This window comes from Tyto alba, unplaced genomic scaffold (assembly GCF_018691265.1).
Source record: "Tyto alba isolate M040663 unplaced genomic scaffold, T.alba_DEE_v4.0 Super-Scaffold_2, whole genome shotgun sequence".
Lineage (NCBI taxonomy): Eukaryota > Metazoa > Chordata > Aves > Strigiformes > Tytonidae > Tyto > Tyto alba.
This window is the reverse complement of record NW_024881282.1, coordinates 66568587-66581950: the sequence shown is the minus strand read 5'-3', so window position 1 is coordinate 66581950 and position 13364 is coordinate 66568587.

The following is a 13364-nucleotide window of genomic DNA, read 5'->3' as shown; positions in this document are numbered from 1 at the left end:
TGCACATGATTTGTTTTTAAGCATATGTTGAGAATGATGTGTATAAACACTGTGAAGATTCTTTAGAAAATCAAGAAAAAGGGTCTGAAATTGGCTTTTAATAACTGTTTTCAATAAAACAGACTCAATCCCCACTTGCGTAACTCAGAGGAGGATGTTCTGAGAGCCAATGTTTAAGTTTCTAAAGGTAATTAATTCCTTCTTTACAATCATACTTGGAGAATCAAAAGAAACATGTTAGTGTGAGTAAAAATAATGGACTCTTCAGTAGATGTTATACAGACATAGGATTTGGCAAACATACAATATCATATTAATTTCTGACTAAGGTCAACATATAAGCTTATTTGTTCATGTTTAAAATCCAAGGGTCTCACTCCTTCCACCCACTCTACACCAACAGGAGACCATTCTGATTCTGGGGTGAGCAGGCTTTCATGGCACACAGCAGGACCAGACCATTTACACCAGGGCTCTGGCTGTTTAAGATCTTAATCCTGGTGTTATTTAAAGCTAATGGCAAAACTTCCCTAGATATCAGTGGAGTTTGCTCAATATTATATTCTTCTCATTTAATTTCATAATTCTGGGAAGGTGTCTGATATCAGGGACTAAGACTGGATCAAGTATAAAACTGAACTAGAATAGTTTTAGGTAAGCGGTTAGCCTAGTACCTTACAAACTCTTTCTTGGTCACCCCAGACCATATGCTGGGCACCTGAATATAGCTGTGGACTACTTACAGTTTAATCGGATGTACCTTAAAAAAACAGATGTGGAAATCTGTTGTGACCTAAGGGACAGATAGAAGAAGAATTGTTATATTCTGACAAGCAAACCTCTGGAAATAGCTGCAGGTCTGAATCTGCCTTGGTGCCTTTGCTGAGCATTAAAATACCTTTACAGATTTGCTGGATAACAACACAGAAGTTTATTATTTTAGATATTATTTCATTTTTTTTTAAATCCATTCTAGTGTTTCTTGTAATGTCATACTTCTAATCTTAGCACTAGGGGAAGAGGGGGACTTTGATCAATGCTTACATTATATTTATTATTTGTATTGCTGTTGCACCCAGTTAGTCCCCATTTGTACTGCTGTTGCACCCAAGGGTCCCAATTAGTATGCATATTTCCAAACACCAGTTAAGCAAATGCAAGCAGAAATACACTTCTCATCTTTGGTAAACCCATTAATTTACTTCTTAGGCCATACCTCTTACAGAGGATGCATAATCTGTTAAACTATTTCATAAGTTTTCTTGCAAACACATGATGTGTTATAATTCATTAAAATGAACTCTAAATCATCAAGCCCTGATCTTGCAGGAAAGTAGGTTTTGGGGGGCTTTGGGGTTTCTTAAGGAAAAGCTTGCTTTCTGTATATGCTAGTCTTACACTGTTCTCAAAGCATTGGGCACCAAATACTTTTTTAGACTAGATACTATGATAGATGCACTGACTCAGCATCTGGAGTCCTTATAGTATTTGTGTTCTTACACTATTATACTGTCTACATGCTGACTATGAAACATTTGCTTCTTTTATCTTCTTTTTATTTGAAGAATGTATAAGCCCTCCAATCAGAGAAAATAAGAGATGAAAAGTTTGCTTATTCTTAGGGAAGAATTTCCTTAATGAGCTGTTTCTATTGCGTTTCTTACTCTTACTATATTTGTAAACTAATTTACAACCTAGATGTCTGACTATAATTCACAAATTACATGCTCTAAATATAGGAAATACAGTACAAATGGATCAGGAAGTCCAATTTACCACTGCAATCCAACTACACAGGCTGATTTTCCCTTTAACATTTAAGGAATAGGTACAAGACTGGTCCTCTATGACTTGCAGCAATACCTTCTGTTTTGCAGGGGAGGGAGCTGTTCCCTACGTATTGTAGGATGTGGATGTGTAAAATCATTCAGTGTGCTAAAGAGAAACGCACAGCAAGTGCAGCTATGCTGTATAGGCTAGGGACACCTGAGAAATACATATTGTTTTGTTCTGTCTCCAAGATTAGAACAGATAAATATAGCTGATAAGAACAGAAGAAATGCTCTTTCCCACAGACCTTCAGTCTAACAGCACGTTCCAGCCACTTTCTTTGCCTCTACATCCCCACCTCATCTAGGGTGGAAAGAATATTTATCTGAGCCTTCTGGTCTGTAGGTAAATGTGTCTGCACACATTTGATGGTGTTCATGACACAATCTTTTTCTTCAAATATAATGTTAAAAAAATCAAATTCTTCTACCAAATCCTGGCTATTTGTTGGCATCTGGCAAAAGATTTCCATCACAGCTTTGTGCCCTCTCAGCTGATCTGTCCCCACAGGAAAGCTGCACTACGCACCTTTAAACTATGAGTTGGAAAGTCAAAAAGTGCTGAAGAAGAAGCAGTTTGTATATTGGTAATGTCTTTATCTGTTGTATCAGTAGCACACAATTCTTTGGGCAAATTACAGGTGTTTCTTTCAGGGCAGGCAGCACGTGCCTTCTGTGCAAGCCAGAACGTGGGCGGCGCTGGTTGTGCTCGGTGTGTACATCTGTTCATCCACCTGTGTGGTACCTGAGGGAGCAAAATCTGAGTCAAAAATGGTTTCCTGTCTTATCCTTATGTAGCCCCCAACTTGTATTTACAATTGGAGAATTATGCATTAAAAAAAAAAAAAAAATTGGAAATATTGGTAGTGACAGCTGGAATTATGTCTGCCTCCTTTCATTTAGTTCCCAATTGAAATTTCCGTGCAGGCCCTATTTATGCTACGTAACAGTTAACACTTCAAATTGATGGGGTTTCAACACAGCCTAAACCACACAGATGAAACATATACAGAAATATATTCACTACATTAACTAGCAACATCAGTCAATCACTTGCACTGTAAATTGAAAAACACAATAGTATAGATTGTATTGGCTAAACACTTTCTGAAAAGCACTGAACACCCTCTGGATGGGAGGCAAGGGAATGGAAAATAACTTCTTAGGGTTTATAGCATCCTCCCCACGCTTGCCTTCCCTTCCCAAGATTGTGTTCATTAGTATAGCATGCTCATAGGGGACTGAATATTCCCTCACACCTGCCTCTTTGTACAAAAGGTCAAGCGAAAAATCAAATGTGACCCAAGATCATAGAACTAACACTGCAATTTCAAATTAGGAAGACACTGTTGAAACTGGTAGGGCTGAAATGTAACTTCCTCTGTTCTCATTTTTGTTCTGTAATGTTAATGTAATTGTAAAATACTTTTTTTTTTTTTTAATATAAATTGATCTTTTTTTTTTTTTTCTCTTTAGCTTCCAATGGGGAAATATAATTGCCAGAAGCCCACTAGTTTATCTCAGCAAGCCAACTTGAATGCAAATTGGAGCAAAAGAATTGTAATAAAGAGCAGATTCACTTCCATACTGACTGATGATTGCTGTGAAACATAGAGAAAGAAAAATTTTTACAGTGATTGTCATAATTTTGAATGGCGTCCTCCTCTTCTCTATCCTTTTTCTCTCTTGGGCAATTGTATTTACAGCTGTTAATAGACTTTTTATTTCTGTGCAAATTCTCTTCCCACAAAACCAGCTACAAACACTAGTATAAATTGCCTGCAAAATCCTCCTTAAAACTCAGATTGTGTCTATATTGAACACATTGATGTTGAAGAAAAACATGAGAATTGTGCTCATTATTGCACAAAGAGTTTCTTCAGGCTAGAGGAATAGCCATCCCTTGCTTCTGCCTTGGAACCTAATGTTATTCGCCACCTAATACTATTTATTACATACATACAAATAATTTTGGTATAGCCTTACATTTTAAGACCTTTACTGAGTTAAAAAAAAAAAAAAAAAAAAAAAGCGTTATATTCTTATGAGAGAGATTCATGATCAATATTTACATTTTTGAAGTTATATTTATATGCCATTCTTGGTACAGTATTTTTCTGTAAGCATTGCTGTAATTCTCTCAGTTTTATGACAAAAATACTGTAGCAAACTTCTGCATTTCACTTTTGCATTGTAATTTTTCTTGTCTCTGAAAAAGGAGCTTCAAAGCCATCTAATACATATGTCTGGACCCTTTCTGTCTGATCTTGGTATGAAGTTCTATTTGTTCCCTCCTGTCAGCCAAACCAATAACAGCAATATGATAAATAATCATACATACATCAGTCTTGGGGTTCCACAAGATAGACAAATAACCAAACATGATTGCAGAAACCCATCCTTTTGGCTAAATTTGAACAGCTTGACTCCGATTTCACTCATGGTTATTTGTCTGAGTAAAAACAGGAAAAGTATCTTGGAGGCAATGATAAATAATATCAACAACAAAAAAGTGTCAGATCAAGTGCCTGATCAGTCAAATCCTGTTCTTGTTTTTGTGTGTTTTTCTGGCTCTGGGAAATGCCCATTTAGAGTGGAGAGGTACGGGCGTGGGTTCAAGCCAGAAACAAACACCAAAAACTTTGAATGGAGCCTTCAGATCCTCAGGGGAACACCAGCTCAGCAGAGCTCCGTCGTTCCTAGAGTTTCTGGACTGCCAGGATTGCAGCTCCCCATTTTGGAGTTCAGCTGACAAAGTATCTCATATGCTCCATCCCATATAATTTTTCTTTTCCCTCCACCTTAAGATTTCTGTTGCCAATAGTGCTCAAGAAGTGCTTCCTCCTGCTAGTGGACGGAGGGGCAGCAAGCTGCTCAGCTACGGCGGAGTCACGGGCAGGTGCCTCTGGCCAGTCTCCACCCGGCTACTCGGGGCCACTTCTCAGTGAGTAGGTAAGGTAAGGTGTAGAAATGCCCAGAGGAGCAGAGGTGGGGGCCATGTTCGCTCACTTCCCAGGAAAGTCCTAGCCCTAGGACGCGAGGCAGGAGAGGGGTGTCTGACTGGCTCCAAGGAGGGAACTGAACCGAATGTAGGTTGTTATTTCCCCATGGAAGGTACTGCTCACTAACCTGTTATGCAAAAGATGCATGTCTAAAGTCTCATTTCTGGAGCTACTCTTTCTTCCCTCCTTTTCGTTCCTTTAACTCCTACATTCCTGACTACGCAAAGGAAGGAAAAAGCTGCACTCATCTGAAAACAGTTGTCTTCCTGGCCAAGCACCTTAACTATTAGAATATAACAGAAAAATTGGCTGCTACTACTGCAGTATCATTAACTTCAATCAGTTTGGATCAGACACTTAATGCTTTACTACCTGTCAACTTCAGAGCTACTAAAATCTCTTGTCCCTTCAGTAATTATCTATCTTTGCTGCTTCATTTCTTTTGCCATCCATTATGCCCTCCCCAGCATTCACACTGCATGCTTCTCACTAATCTCTCTAATACTTGTTGTTGCATTCTCCATTAGTTACAGCTATGAATTGCTAATCTGCAGCATATTTGAATAGTTCGCTTGGTACCTTATTGTTAAATACTTATGTTGCAGCTCATGAGTTTAATTTTTATGCTGCTACAGTAGGATTGCTGAATTTTCAATAGTAATAACAGTAGCATCCTTAGAGAATATTTAGAGATGGTTACTGCTAATGGTACTCAAACTTCATCAGTCTTGCAATGAGGTGAGTATATTTTTTAGAACTGCCAAAGTAACCCATGAAACATCATTTCTCTTTTTAAAGCACATCTCAGCAGAAAAGGCTAAAAACTCTCACTCTCATTCTGACTAAGCTGCTATGGGATTTTAAAAAACCCTTGTGAATTAATTGGTGTGATCCCAGGGAAAGAGAAGAATGTGTTGGGTCCCCCTTTCACATTTTAATAGCAATTTTTATGTCAGACTTCTTTATTTCTTTTTTCAATCATGCCAAATCATGTCAGGTAAAAAAATTCAGCAGCATGATCAGCAAGTAGCATCATCCTTCAGTAGCCCTTGAACATCCTTGATTGATTGTTAAGAGAGAGATAATCTCTTCTGAACTTATTGTAGCCTCACCAAAAAAATGTATGTACAGTGAAAAGAATTTTCTGCAGGTGTACTACGTTCTCTCAGGACTGCTCTCTGTACTTGGTCTTTATCTCTAAGCAATCTAGAACAGGTTTCTTTGACATTGCAACGTAAAGCAAAAATCTAGTGTTTTTTGAGGCTGTTCCCACAGAAGCTGGGAGATGTTTGCTGGAGAATTTTAGAAACATGCTACACAAATACCTGCTGGAGACAGTCACTAACTCACCCTATTGCTGGAAAATTAAGTTTTTTTGAAGGTCTTTCTCCAGTCCCCAGTTCTAGAGAAGAGGACACTATACTGGTATCCCACCACGGCACTGCTTTGTCTAGTCTTCCCTTACAACATCTAGTTGTTAAGATATCAGAAACAGCAATATTCTGGCAACAGGAGAGAAAAAAAAAATCTGTTCCTACACTTCTTGTGATTATATGTGGCAGGGGAAACTAGCAAGAAAAACTAGGAACTTGATGTCTCAGTTATACAGAGACATGTACCAGCACTCATGAGTGACACAAAATGTCACAGCAGAAATATGATAGACGTATTTCTAGAGAGGCAATGCAACATTCATAACTCTGTGTGTGCATTTGTGTGTGGTCAGCAGTGTCCTTAAAAAAACAGAGCACTAGGGCACATGTTAATGAAATGACATTACCATTCCTAAAAGTCCTGCTACACTGAGATGGGTTGTCCAGCTTGGCAATGACTCTCTAGGATAACAAATTACTGCAGACCCTGCAGTTGCACCACCAAATATATTTTTAGAAATTGGATGTCAAGCACCTAAGTGAAAAAGCACAAATGTTCTGAAAAGTATGAATTCAAATGTAATCAGTAATAACCTCAGCTGAAACACTTTATTATGTAAAGGTACCATACATTTGCCCTCTGCCTCTTTTGTGAATACACAATTAATATAATAGTTAGCATTCTCATATTAGTAAGCACTAATAATTGTTGTCTGCTTGCTCTGATAATCTACCAAGATATTAGTCCATGTCTGTGATATAAAAGGCACTCTGAAATGTGGATAGAAATATATCAAAAAGTGGTACTCAGACACAGTAATGTATTAGATAGAGTGGTCACTCATTTAACAGGCTGGTCTGTAAAATGCTAGCAGGACTTCCATTATTTTATCCAGCGTATTGATTCAGAGAAGCGTTGTAGGAGATGTTAGTATTCAGATTTTTAAACACCTCTCACTGCAGCCAAAGTCCTGCTGCTTCTCCTTTGTGCTGACAGCCAAGACCACTCCCTCTCTTTCACTCCGTGAATACCAATCATAGACTCAAGAAAAAGACCTTTAGCAACATACATGGCTGAGATGGAGAGGCATTTCATTCAGAAGGATCAAGATCTTATATTTCACATGACTCACAAACCATTTCAGTGTCTATTCACTGCATGCAGCAAGTATGGGGTTAAAGGAGCTGCCAGTCCTTTGGGGGAAGCTGCTAATTGAGTCTTTGCAATTTCAGCAGGGCACCCAACAGCCCACTCCTTACCAGTGCTGCAGTGCTCACTGGCATCACCCCTTCTGATTTCACCTGCATCCCCTCCTCCACTATCTTCAGTGACTGATGCTTTTGCTATCACTCCCAGCAGACACACAGAGTAATTTCCTGACAGGGTACGCCAGGGGCAGGACACCCAAGACAGCACGTGTCCCTCTGTGTGTGCACGTGTGTGCGAGGGGAGGACTTCAAATGCAGCTCTGCCGTGAGCCTGCAGTGCCTCAAGGTCCTGCCCTTACACCAGCGAGAGAGAAGGGCGCAGCTGCCTCTCTGGTGACGGAACCCCAGCGTGTCTGAGATTCTCTAGAAATTCTCAGCGCTGGTGCACTGAGGCAGCTGCCAGCCGCTCCTGTGGGGTCCGTCACTGCCTGACTGCAGCAGGTATGGATGGCCCAGAAACTCTCAGGGCAAGAACTCTTCTTGCTCCTCTCTCCCCCAGACCAGGCTCTTGCCACTGACACACGGATAGTAAATAATCTGAAACAAGAAGAGATTTGCTTCTGGAATACTTCTGTACCCGTGTAGGGCTGCAACCAATATTTTTGGCTTGAATCATTTCTAAGTGGAGTGTTTTCTGTGTGAGCCTTTTTGACATAAATATCTGTGCCTTCCTTGAGCAATCCAAAGACCTGAATAGAGCGTGAGGGTGCAGAATCGCCACAGTGGCACAGGGTGGGTTAAGACTTAGGAGCTCCTATTTGTCCCCTGTGGTTTGGTATAAATTTTGCATGGGACATCAGCAGATTTTTCTTTTCTTACTTCTCTACGCCTGGTGTCCCAGCTTCCTTTTTCTGTGTTGATGACTGAAAGTGTTGTCCTGGCCCCACTTCTTTGCCATCTTCTGATGATTTGGCAGTCTGTGAGTGGCAAATGATGAATTACACCACCATACCTTCCTTCTGAACATATTTCCATTCAGCATAGGTGTGTTTGTCCCACCACTACACTTTGCATTTGTGTTACACCATACTGTGGATGTTCTAACAGTTCTTCTTGTTAACTATGACATGTGGCTTTTGTTGAAGCTTGTCTTTTGCATTGCTCAGAGATTTATCTCAAGCTTCCTTGGTGTTTCAGATCTGTATGGTCTCTCTCCATAAGAAAGTCTGGAAAGATGAAGCAAAATCAATTGAACAGGTTTTGATTCAAGCAAGCCTGAAAATTTATGGTCCCATAATTTCCTGATCAGAAATTTTGCCCTTACTTTACCGAAACATGACTGAAGCTAGAGCTAGGTATCCTAAACTTGGCTCCATCTTGCTAGTCTAGGCAGTCATCGTTTATGTAGTTTGCTCTTTCTATAAGTGCGTATTTAAGTGTACATCCGTTTTGGAAAGAGTCTTTTCAAATCTCTAGATCAGAGTTTGAGAACCGTTAGAAGGCTGTTGGCAAAATAAGCCCAGTTAGTTTTGCTCCCCATTCTGTAAATACATTAAGCAGCCCAATAATGCACAGGCAGTAAAGAGTGAGGAAGTAGCCTTCATTCAAATATTTTCTGAGCGTGCAACTTTAAAATTCTCTGAATAGTGCCTACAGTATTTCTAAGACACTAAAATTCTCAGAGTACGGAGGGAGGATTCTCCTGACAGAGACCTGATGGGAGATAACTACGCTCCTGGCAGAGTTCTCTGGCCTTTGATGGGTGGGTGGCAGTAGTAGAAGGCTGTTACCCTCTGTAAAGCTTTCCCATAATAAGGGGGTTTAAGAGCACTGATTTGGACAGCAAACGGCTGCTGAGATTCAAGATTCTTGAGCTCAGATCCAGATTCTAGAGGGGTTTGCCCACTCTCTTCCCACCCAATCCAGGCCTTCCCTATCTCCTCTTTCATCTGTCAGCTTCCAGTCTCCTGCCCCCTTTCCCCTTCCTCCAGACTTGAGTCATCATTCCCTCAACATCATCCTCACCCCTGTCCCCTTCCACTCAGTCCCCCACCCCCTAGGTGCCTCCCCTGCAGAACTCCTCACTTCCTTCCTTTCTTTTCTGATGCTGAGATATCTTTCCAATTCTCTTCTGCTCCCTGGTTAGAACATGGAGATTAGTAAGAACATGAAGGGTAGAAGAAGGAATTTCCTTCCCTTCGCTCCCTGTCTCTGCAGCCAGCTACACCTTCATGGCACCAGCGACTGGGATGAGCGATTTCAGAGAAAGTCCTGAATTGATGCTGCTCCCTCAGGATGGTGAATGTTCAGCGCACAAGCACTGGGGCTGGCATGTGTGTGGCTTGGTCAGAGTGCCGGAGCATCTGCAGTGAAAACAGGATGAGCACCAGTATCCCGCAGAGAGAAAAAACAGCCTGAGTGGAAAAACATTTCAGGGGAACAATAGAAGGGAACGTCCTCTTTCTCTGCCCTTTTGCAATACTTCTGCTTGAAAGCTTCCAAAGGAAAGAGGTGTCAGCACTCCATAGTGACCAAAACAATAGTTTGTTTCCTTAATGCTCTACCCAGAAACTTTCCAATAGCCTAAAAATTCAGCCTGAAGCAAATAATCCTACTCAGTTTTACCAATTTCTAGGAAAGTGGACAAATTCTGGAATTAAATTTAAGGGCAGTATTAATTACAGGTGTCATTATCTGTTCTGTCCCTAAAAAAGTTTAGTATTGCTTAGATTTTCCTGGAATTTTCAAATCAATAAAGTTTCTAATCCATAATATTTCATTTTAGCAACCAGAGCAAATGGCTGGTGTTTCTAAAGCTGTTCTCCAGCAGCCTGATTCATTGTTCCTTATTTGCAGCTGTGTGCAGTACACACAGGTCTAAATAGCATTGGAACATTGTGTGTTTGATGCTTTATAGGTATTTTGTTGCAACCCAGTCACATCCCCAAGGGCCTAGAAACATCAAGGCAATTAGGAGACCAGAAACAGTGATCCTCTTGTAATTAAGGGGTACCAAATGGTGGCCAGTTGAAGCACTTTCTCAAGGGCACATTAAAAGAGACCTCAGATGCAGCTACTGAGCTTGTATCTCTCAAGATCTTACCCAGAAGATCATCCTTCCTTTTCCAACTGTCTAAAAAAATGGGAGATAACTGGCTCTGCTGGGTAATTATGTGTCAAAGTAAAGGAATTTGAAATGTGGCACCCTTCAAGGCTCTTCTGCTTTCCCATTTCCCATGCTGTAAATATGAAGTCTCTTGGTGAGATCATTACTGAACACAGGACAGAGTATTACCATTATGCTGATGATGCAAGATGTATTTTTCTGGCCTTGTAGCTGCAGGGCCTGCTCCATGGGAAATTTTGAAAGATAGATACTGTTAACTGAATGAGTCGGGAGTTATTCATCCCCAGACATGAGAAGACCTGTGTTCTTGGCAAAGGTCACACACCTCAAGAGGGTACTCAAAAGTCCCCAGCTTATCACCACACTATGCATGTTAACAAAGCCTTTTTAATTATTTTTATTCAGTTGCATTATTCCAAGACCCCATCACAGGACTCTTGATAGGGCAGTTGACGTCACTGCAGCTGTACATTATCTCAATGTGATGGGCTATTGTGACACATTGTGTCCACCCAGCAAATTTTTTGCATCAGCTGCTGCTTATTATTTCTAAATCTCTCACCAGGCTTTACTTTGGCTATATTTAAGAACTACTCGCTGAGCTCTAAACTGGTGTGCCTCTGTGCTCATGCACCACCCACTGTTGAAAGTTTCTACCATTGAATATGAAGTCAGCTGGAGAGCTTAATTCTGTTATGACAACCCTCCAGAATAAAATTCCTTCTACATCACATCTGTTCCTATTTATCCATTCCTAGCATTATGAGTTTAGACTGAAAATATGCCTCTACTTTACTGCTTTTAACATTAACATACAACACAAAATAGAAAGTGTGACATATATACATCAGTAAATGTATGACAGAGCACGTGTTTGTGTAGAACAGTATGTGTGCATATGTGCACTTATAACATACAGCATTATAAAAATGTAATTGATATTAGACTATCTAATCTGTAAAAAAAAAAAAATATATTACATGGATTTCAGGATATCAGTGTTACACATTTTTATATTCCCATAATAATTTTACAAGCATTCTGTGAAATACTGTGTAACATTCCTATGTGCACAATTGCATTCCAAATGCTATTCAAGATGATACTCTCTTGTACTATACAGATGTCACAGAATATGTAAATATTTTATTTTAAAATGCACATAATGTGACTTGTGCCCCAGAGGATATCTCCTAATTTATAAGTGCTTGATGAAGAAGTTTGTATTTTATTTTATATTATTTATTTTTGATTGCATAGCAGGAAAGCTAGTGTGCAGGGGATAATCTTGATGGATTTGCTATGACAGATCTGTTGTTTTATAAAATCTTCTACCCCAAAGAAATCGGTTCTCCTGCAGTGATGGCTCATGGGAAGCTCAGATCACTTCCATTAGCAACGATGCACTGGTAGCATTACTGTATTCAGATGTTGGGAATTCATTTCAGCTTAAGATTTATACAGTGAACATAAAGAAAGCACAGGGTTTTCTTGGATGGACTCAGAGTAACTGCTGTGCATTACTTCCCAGCAGAAAGATACTTGCAATATTTATATTTTCGCTTCCATTTTGCCAGCCTTCCTTCACAGTTGCTCAGTCACCATCCTGTATTTTTCAGGGAATAAAGCTACTCTTGCCACCAAGAACACTCCAGGGCCCTCCAGCGAGAAACCCCTTCCCCCCACACATGGCCTCCGAGTCTCACATCTGTCTGTCTGAAGTCATTAATCCAAAGACTTCAATGAAAGCAGGATTCTCACGCTAACAAGCTGGCAGCTTGGCTTGTGCTCTGTTTCCTGGCTCCAGCTAAAGCCTTCCCTGCAAGAGGTTAGAAAGAGCAGCCCCTTATTTTAAGCAAAGCTCAAGTGGGTGACTCAAGCTGAACTGTGAGAGCTTTTCAGAGAGGCTCAGTCTCAAAAACAGAAGGAAGGACATTCACGAACATAAAAGCACAGCCCTTTCCCATTTAAAATACGCATTAATTAAATATATTTTTTAAATTCTTCACATAAATCACTCCTGCTGGCCCTCACCTTTGTAATACTGGAGGGGATGTGACAGAAGCCTTAGCTCACGAGGCACAATTCAGCCAGGCTCAGGCTATATGATGCGTGTGTTTTTCACATGAAACGTATATGTGTTTCACTTTACAGTAACCTAACATTTTGCCAGCACCCAAATGAAAAGCAGTTTGACAGTGGCTGTTAAGAGCAAAAAAATAATCATATCAAAACAGATAACATTTATTTCATGATTAGACTATAATAATTCTTAACTTACAGCTTGTAAGTAAAACTAGAGAGAAAAATAAATGCCAGTAACTTTCTTTCAAACCACAGTTATTTAAAAGGGGATTCTAGATTATTTGGTGGAGTTTGAATTATTATTTTTTAAAACAGTTTTAATCTCCTCCAGCCAATAATATATTTTCGTTCTGGAAAACATATAGCTTTCTCTGTTGTTCAGGCTCCCATGGAATTAAGTTCTTTGGGAGGTCAATAACACATTTATAAAGATCTTTACAGTGATCAAATTGTACCCTTGCCCCTTTTTTTCTGGTCCCTTTATGCTATGAAGTAGACATATTAAAAAGCAGCTAAAACAAGGCAAGTGAGATTTTCCTGATTTAAGAAAATTTCTGATTGCCAAATGCCATCTAGGATGGCTCTGCGACACTCCTCAGGAGGAAAGAGGGCTACAAGTAACAGTTCAGAGCACTACTTCCGTGAGCGCCCCTGCACCCCAAAGCAGTTTTAAGAAGCTGTAGAATCAAAGTAGCTAAGAGGCAGTTTACTTTAACTCTGTCGCTGCATCTTTGCTGGCCTGATTAGCAAAAAATGGCCACAGCCCAAAATCTGTCCCACTGCACAAGTCATTCGCCCA